This window comes from Phoenix dactylifera, chromosome 3, assembly GCF_051530095.1.
Source record: "Phoenix dactylifera cultivar Ajwa chromosome 3, Ajwa_hap1_PhDact_Kaust_v1.1, whole genome shotgun sequence".
Taxonomy (NCBI): Eukaryota; Viridiplantae; Streptophyta; class Magnoliopsida; order Arecales; family Arecaceae; genus Phoenix; species Phoenix dactylifera.
In genome coordinates this window covers 13325486-13334099 of record NC_143192.1, presented here as the reverse complement: position 1 = coordinate 13334099, position 8614 = coordinate 13325486, and the positions used below count along the sequence as shown (strand labels likewise).

At 40.0% G+C, this 8614-nt stretch overlaps 1 non-coding gene across 1 annotated transcript; it reads right to left on the bottom strand.

Annotated features, from left to right (window-relative positions):
* Positions 1–7430: 7430 nt before the first annotated feature.
* On the bottom strand, positions 7431–7536 carry LOC148703768 (small nucleolar RNA R71). Its single transcript, XR_015982350.2, has one exon. It is a non-coding gene; the product is annotated as a small nucleolar RNA R71 (small nucleolar RNA).
* Positions 7537–8614: the final 1078 nt, after the last annotated feature.

Here is an 8614-nt window from a genome sequence, read left to right as displayed (position 1 = left end):
ATTTAGAATATTTTCAGTCAAATTGGTATATTGAGTCGGGGATCAATATTACCGGAAAGACTGGCACATCTTATGTATGCTCAATATAGAGGGTAATTGATCTCACAATCACTTGTGTGAGACACTAATACAAAGATGTGGGTGCTTATTAGAGGAATGAGTTCACTAAAATGACCAGCCATGAGAACATCTTATGGATTCTTACTTAATTATCAAAAGATGGTTCTCATAGTGGGAGTTGTGCAAGTGATCCTTAGACCTGAGATCACCATGGTACCTTGTGCACCTGAAGCTATATTTTGGTTTACCCTCATTCACGACATTGCATTGTGTACGGGGTATTCTGGATATGGTGGATTTTGTACGAAGGTTGTGAGTAGGTCAACAAGGAATCAGTCACTTCTAGTAAGAGGAGGTAACATCCTACTTACTCTAATCTTATGATGATTCAAGAAGCCTTTGATCAAAGCAAAATGAATATTAGAAAGAGTTTCTAATGTTTCATTGTTTGAATTATCATATAAAAGATTGAGAGAGACATGAGCAAGTGATTGAGTTTGATATTGATCCATACTCATGCACTTATTCAGGATGTAGTATGACTGAGGGATTGAATTGCACAGTAACTTGCCACTGAAGGGTATGTTTGGATTTGTCCAATACATTCCTCATCTTTCGGGTAGACATGATACGTTGCTAGACGTCAATCATGTCTTGTGGGTTGATCGGATCAAAGAGTTTGATTAGATCAAAGCATCAGAAAGGTTCTGATTGCTAAGTCAGGTTTAACACTAAATTGAACCTAAATTGGATTAGAGGTATTCTAATCAGGTTAGGTCAACTTGCACCTGCATCTACTGCTGGCTAAGATAAGGAACCCAATGGGTCACACACAAGGGAATTGATCAAGGGTCTAATTGGATTAGATCATGTTTGCAAGATGAACATGCTAGCACGTGTTGCAAACCCTAGCTCCTGATTCAAATTAAATTCGAATCTGATTCTTAGGTTAGGTTGATCTAATATGATTAGATCATGACCTAATATGGGTTAGCCAAGAGTTGGAACCCATTTGGCTTTAATTAGACCTGATTTGATTAGGTTTAATGTTTTCTTTAAGTTGGTTAAACCCAATTGGATTGGGTTTGATAGGGCCTTCACTTTTGGACCATTCGATCACTCCCTGGATGAAGGATCTGGTCCACTGGTTGGCGCATTCATCTGGACCATTGGATGGTTTCCTGGATGAAGGATCTGGTCCACTGGTTGGCGCCTTCATCTGGACCACTAGATGGATTTCTGGATGAAGGATCTGGACCATTGGTCAACGCCTGAATCTGGACCACTGGATGGCTCTCTGGATGGAAGATCTGGACCGTTGCTCAGCGCCTGAATCTAGACCATCGGTGATGGCATCTTGCTTTTGGACCATTGGATGGCATCCTGGATGATGATGCCTTGATCTGGACCATTTGATGGTGCCTAGATCTGGACCATTGGCTTTGGTTCACTGCATTTGGGCCCTTGGATCATCAGGATTTAAGAGGGAGACATGAGAAAGAAGTTGATACACCCTTCTCCTTAGCACCCCATTATGATGGGATGCCTCTCTTGGCACATGCCTCATCATGATGAGGTGTGTGGATAGGATGCATCCCTTTATGATGCATCCCTCCATCTCTTATAAATAAGGAGGTGCCTTGGGGTTCTAAAGATCATCAAAGAAAAAGTCTCTCCTTCTCTCTCCCTTATCCCTTCTTTCTTACAAGCCTCTCTCTTTTGTCCTAACCCAAGACAAGAGGGTCTTCTTTAGGACAAAAAGGCTAGTGAATGTTTTAGAGGTAGAAAGAAAGAAGGAAGTGAAGGAAAATCAGCCAATTAAATCCTTTGGAAGGATTGAACAATTAGAATCAAGTTTTGGTGGAGCTAGAGTCTTGAACCCATTCCTGTGTGGATCAACATCGGAGGGTGAACATTTGGGCACCTTAGGACATCTTCAGACATATTGGATATAGCGTGATAGGTATTCTTCTATACCAAGATTATATTTTCTACATTATTTGGTTATACTATTAAGGCGATCTTGGCTTATTAGGGTTTCATATAATGGGTTTTATAAGAAAATTTTATAATTCCGTATCTTCCGCTGCACCCTAGGGCACTGGGAAACCCAACAATACGTTGGTTGTCCTCTTAACCAAGGAGTGTGGAGATACTAATATGTCACACAGGTGAAGTGTAGGAGTACATTTCACTGAACGTGACCAATTTCGGAATGCTCTACTGTCAAGAGATATTCCGAGTGGATATGGGTATATGTGTCCCTCCGACCTGAGATCACCACGGTGACCAGCAAGTAACTTACTGTACTTTAGTATCGGACTATCTGAGTTTCTAATTTAGTGACGGAAGGTTACTGGGTGCAGTCAAGTACTTGCGAAGTCGGTGTGTGAGTCAAGATGGAATTGACCCCTCCTGAAAACAGGAGATAATGCTTTGTATTCAATTTAGCAAAATTTTGGCCAGGATAGTCCTTATGAGGAGTCACAGGATTTCTAAAGTTGATCACATAGAGGATTTACTTATTACAGAGTTGACAGTGAACTCTGAAGTCGTCCTGAGCATTTCGAGTCATAGAGATGAATTATACGGTAACAATAGTCCAAGAATTCTTGAATGTTGCTTTGTAATCATTCGGTCTATCCGGACGTCGGATACCATTGCTAGATGGTCATTTCGATTAGTACAAGAAGTAGTTCTTGTACTACCGGCTTAGGTTCGAATCTATGGGGTCACATGCATAGAAGTTTCTAGGTTGATCAAATGGCTGATTGATGATTAAGAATCATTCAGGGATAATTTGGTTAATTCGATTGACAAATTGTCATAAGTAAAAGTTGCATTAAAATAATTATTGAATTATTGGAGGATTAATTAGCAATTAGATTGCTAATGAACTTAATTTGATTGAGTAATTGGGCTTAGGTTGAGCCAAATTGAATAGGATTCAATTTAGGCTACATCAGGGTTTGACCTAATTGGATTGGGTTCAACCCAAGTAGATTGAGCTTGACCCAATTGATGGAACTTGACCTAATTAGATTGGGATTGATCCAAATCAATTAGAAGACCTTATTTGATTAGAATTATGGGTCCAAATAATTAGAATTGGATAAGGAGAAGAATTCCTAAATTTTAGGAACCCATCCTTATCCTTCGTGGAGAAGAATGATACCTTAATTTATCCCCAAAATTTTCCATACCTATCCTCTTTATTTTTTGCCAAAAATTGGCATGAGAAGAGAGAAGGCGTGGGGCTATATTTTCTATAAAAATGGCATCTCAAATCTTCCTAAAATGATTTATATGAATATCCTAATTTGTAGGGATTGCATGGCGCATGAAATAGGGAGGTCTGCGGCTGAACTTTGGATGCATGAATTCCTATCTTTTAGGGATCCAAAATACACAAAATTTGCATAAGTTTATCTCTCTTAGCTGCCAAATCACCATAATTTTTTGAAAATTTTATCAGTCAAATTAATTGGCTAAATTAGGTGTGAGGCATGGGGGGGTCTTTTGGCTATAAAAGACCCCCACGCCTAGGGTTCAGCATATACAATATTTAGAGGTTTCAAAAAGTTTTGAAAATTTTTTTTGAGGGCCTCTATCCCTTCTTCTAATTCTTCCTCATGTCCATCCTCCATCTTCTTGAATAACAATTAAAGGTTGAGTGTTTAGAAAGAGAAAGTTTCAGCCACTGTAGTATTCCTACACGAGCTAGCACTCCTACGGAAAATGATCTACTTAGGGCTTCGCGTGGATAATCTATAGAGGCCGGACATTGATAAGTGCTTAATAATCTATAATTTAGTTATCTTTCCATAGCACTTATCAATGTTTTTAAACTGATAAATATATATTTTACCATAAAATTAAATAAACATTGAAATGAATTTAAAATATGGTAAGAGGTAAATAATTCTTTTCTCAAAACAGACTCTAATCTTGTCTCTCTCCTGGTTATAATCTTTCATGAAAACATATAAGGAGGAGATTGTGTTGACCCGATTTGGTAACCTGATGGAGTTGTAATCAAGCTAAGGTTATAATTAAATGGGTTTTGGTCCTGATTCGATCGAAAGTTATAATTAATTATGTATGGGGCAAAGGTTTGATTAACCCTTTTTATTAGGTCACGGTCCGGTTTTTAGTCTTGTCTGGTCGAGTTCGATCTGAAGCAGCTTAGCAAGAATTAAATTTAAAAGACATTGGGCTCGAGAACAAGTTCAAGCAACTCAACGATCATGACCCACCGCAAATCCAAAGCCAATTTCCAACCAACTCGTTACCTGCATTCATATAAAATTCATAATAATAATAATAACTAAATATTCACGATTCACTGTTCATATGAACAGTGTCCAGTTAAAACACTGTTCATATGAACAGTGTTAAAATAAAAATAAAAAATAAAAAATAAAATGCCGAAAACACTATTCATATGAACAGTGTTCGTGAAAATACTGTTCATGTGAACAGTGTTAGAGAAAAAATAAATAATACATAATAAATAAATAAATAAATAATAAAAAATAAAAAAATGGGGAATTCACTGTTTATCTTCTCCTTCCCAGTGTTGCAACAGGAGACCTCTTCCCAGCAGCCAGTGATACAAATCATCCACGCGGTGCAACCCCAACCCATTCCAAGCTTCATCGCGATGAAGCCATCAACAGCCCGCACGCGGTGAACGTCCCCGCAGTCGGTAATCCAGCAACCCCCCACGCCCGTCCGACTGCAAGCGGGATCCAAGCATCACACCCAGCCACCCACCATCCGTGGCTCCCTCCCGACGATCCCGCGATCAAATCCGCCGGCGACCAGTCCTCCATGATTCCAGTCGGCCGCAATCAGCCGCGTGCCCACCGTGCCCGTGCGGTCGACTCTTCCCAGCAGCGGAGATCCAGCCCCTTTGCCATCACAGCCCGCGTCTTCTCCTCCGAGATCAACGATCCACTCCTAGCAGTCGAAATCACAGCATCTCCGCCTCTTCCTTCGCCCGTGACGCAGCCCGCAGCCGAGATCCAGCTCCGCCATCAACCGCCTGCGTTCCGAGCCGCATCAAGAGCCCAGCTCCTCTCCGTGATCCCAGCCTCCTCCGCGTCCGGGCATCCCGTGATCTCACATCCGCATCTCCAGCACACTCTCAGTGGATCCATCAAGGGGGAGAATGGGTATAAAGAGGGTGGCCATCGGCTTGGAAGGGGAGAGCTGGGTTGTGAAAGAAACAGGGGAACCCCTGTTTCGGTGAAGAGAAGAAGAGAGGTTCGGTTTGGAGAAAAAGAAAAGAAAAGAAAAGAGGGGGGAAAGAGAATAGTTTGTGATATTTTTGGAAGAATAGGAGGTGAAGGCTTTCATTTGAAGATGGAAGGACATCCGGCCACCATGCGCGGATGAACACCTAGTCTAGGGCTGGATGAAGCCCTAGCAATGTATCAGGGCATTGTAGTTCTTACTCTTTTAATTTTTTGGAGCTTGTTTAAATTCTTATTATCAATGAAAAATTCTTTTACGATGTTTAAACTTTGAGCATGCTATTTATTATTCATATCTGCTAAAGTAGTCTAAGATGATCCATGTCTAGGAAGATGAGGTGTGCTGCACTCTAGGTTAGCATAATTAGGTAGACACTTTTTGCTATGCCTGAGATGGATCTTCCTAAAACTCTTTATGCTTTTATTTCAAAAAGGCTTGTAGCCAAATTGCATGCCTCTCCAAAAGACAAAAATTAAGAACACAGTCCCTGATGCAATGCTATGTGGTGGATTCCAAACCCTAGATCTATCTACTCTGATAAATTTCAATTCGCACTCATAGTTTAATTTAGTTAAATCGAGTTAGCAAATCCTTCTTCTTTTTTTATTTATTTTTTTTAAAAAAAAATAACTTATTCTTCAATTCCTATGGACCGACACCCGTAATCACTATCCTACAGGATACGTGCTATTGCGTGGTTTATTTTTGAAATTGAAATAACCGATCAATTTTTGGCGCCGTTGCCGGTGATTGCTAGCATAGTTATTTTTCCTATCATTAAAAAAAATTAATTAATTAAATAAAAACTTTTAAAAAAAACATATATATGTCTAAAATAAAATAAAAAAATTATTTTCTGTTATTGTTACTTTTCTTATCTCTTTTTTATCTTCTACTAATTTTTTTTAAATTTTCTTTTGATCTTATTTGATTTGGAATCGAAGAAAAAATCTGGGATGATCAAAAAGAGAACTGCTGGAAAAGGAATGCTGTAGAGGTTTGCCTAAAAAAAAATTAAATTGCTGGAGAAATTTCCTTTGGTAACCTCTAAACCTTTCTTATTTAAATTTATTATTAGGTTGAAATTTTGTGGTGATTGTTTGATTTTAATTTCAGCAAAAGTGTGAATGCATGCCTGATACACATACACCAATTAATCTGCACTTAGTAAGAGCAATCACCCCAACAAGATAAGAGCCGGATTTCATCACCGGACTCTTGCCCAATTTAGGTGAACTCAATCTCACATAGTGTCACTTTAATTAAAATCAATTAACATTGGCCCCTAGGGACATTCGAGCTCAATAGGACGAAGATCACCGAAAGTTGCACCAATTTTGCTCTGTGGCTTAGTTGATGTCTAGGCAAGCTTTGTCCCTATAAGGGAGACAGTTCATCTGTTTGAGACAAGTGGGTTTTAAGTGGGACCTTTGCGAATGCATCGTGACCCCTCCACTTACCTGGGAGCTTACCTAGTCAACTCGGTTCATTAGACCGGATTGGAGGCTTAGGTGCCCTCTTCAAACCAGTTAGGAGCTGTCTAGTGATTTTAGGATAAAGACTAGGATTGATATGCTTTTCTCTTTTATTGCATGCTTGATTGATCAAGTACTAGTGTATGCAAGGTAGTCGTTCTAGAGTACGAAACCTATTACCTTTTGACCCTGAAATAGAACGAATCCTTATGAACATTCGAGCTAAGATCAAAATATTAGGATCATCCCCACCTCCTGAGATGGCTGAAGAACAACCCAAACTCCTGAGGGAGTACTTTACTCCCACCATTTACACTTCCCCATCTTGCATTCGATTACCTGAAGTAGCAGTGGTACAATATGAAATAAAGTCTAGTGTGATCCAAATGCTCCCATCTTTTTATGGGCTCACCAACGAAGACCCATATAAACACTTAGATGAATTTCTTGAGATTTGCACCACTGTCAAGATTCAGAACTTCACTGATGATGCTCTGAAACTTAGATTATTTTCCTTCTCCCTTAAAGAAAGAGCCAAACAATGGCTAAATTCTTTAGAAGCTAACTCGATTCGTTCTTGGGATCAAATACAACAAGAATTCCTTAAAAAATACTTTCCTATAGGAAGAACGAACCAGTTTAGACGTGCCATTACAAGCTTCTCCCAAACCGAGGGAGAAGAATTTCATGAAACTTGGGAGAGATTTTGAGACCTAATCCGTAAATGCCCTCATCATCAAATACCTAAGTGGCAGCTAGTGCAATGTTTTTATGACGGTTTGACTGAACGAAACCGTCAGATGATCGATGCTGCATGCGGGGGGACTTTCATGCTTCGAAATGAGCATGAAGCATGGCAACTATTTGAAAATCTTAATGAAAACTCCCTCCACCATGCTTCATGTTCTCGTCAAGCACCCCCGAATTTTCAAAGAAAAGGGGCCATTTGTGAAATAAGTCATTCTATGGACCTGTCTAGCAAGGTAGATGCATTGTCCCATAAGATTGACCAACTGATAATAGGAGGACATGTCGTTAGCTCTTCCCAAGCACAAGTGTGCTATCTGTTCTAGCCCATCGCGTCCTATTTATGAGTGCCCCTCAGCACCCCAAATCCTCGAACTCGTGCAAGAACACATCAATGCTGCCCAAACACAGCCCAGACCGGGTAATGACCCATTTTCCAATACATATAACCCGGGTTGGCGGAATCATCCAAATTTTTCTTGGAGGCAGCAAGCTTCTAATACCTCCCAACCCTTCTTCCAAAATTTTTAAAATCCTCAGAATTTTCATCTCTACCGTCCCTCAACTCAATTTCAGCATCCTCCTCCTCCAACCCAAAGAAATACAGCCTTTGAGAAGAAGGTGTTGACTGCCCTTCAAGGTTTGGAGGCAAACACACAACTATTGCACTCTCACATGCAATCAATTGCTAAGCTAGAATCCCAAATGGGTCAACTAGCTAATGCATTAAACAAGCGAGAGGAAGGTAAGCTTCCAAGTCAACCAATGAGTAATCCTAGGGGACAATACGTGGCTCAAGAGACTCGACTAAATCATGAGCAAGCCAATGCTTTGACTACCCTAAGGAGTGGACGTATAATAGATAATAAGGTTGGAGAGGGTAAATAAGGAAGGTGAAGAAGAAGAGAAGAATGTATCACATGAAAACCCAAAATCTTCTTCAGCTAGTCCACCATCTGCCACAACCCACATTCCAAAGGCTCCATTCCCTGAAGCACTTAATGCACCCTCTCCCTTTGGCAAGAAGGGAACTTCATTAGAAGAGATGATGGAGGTCTTCAAACAAATTAAAA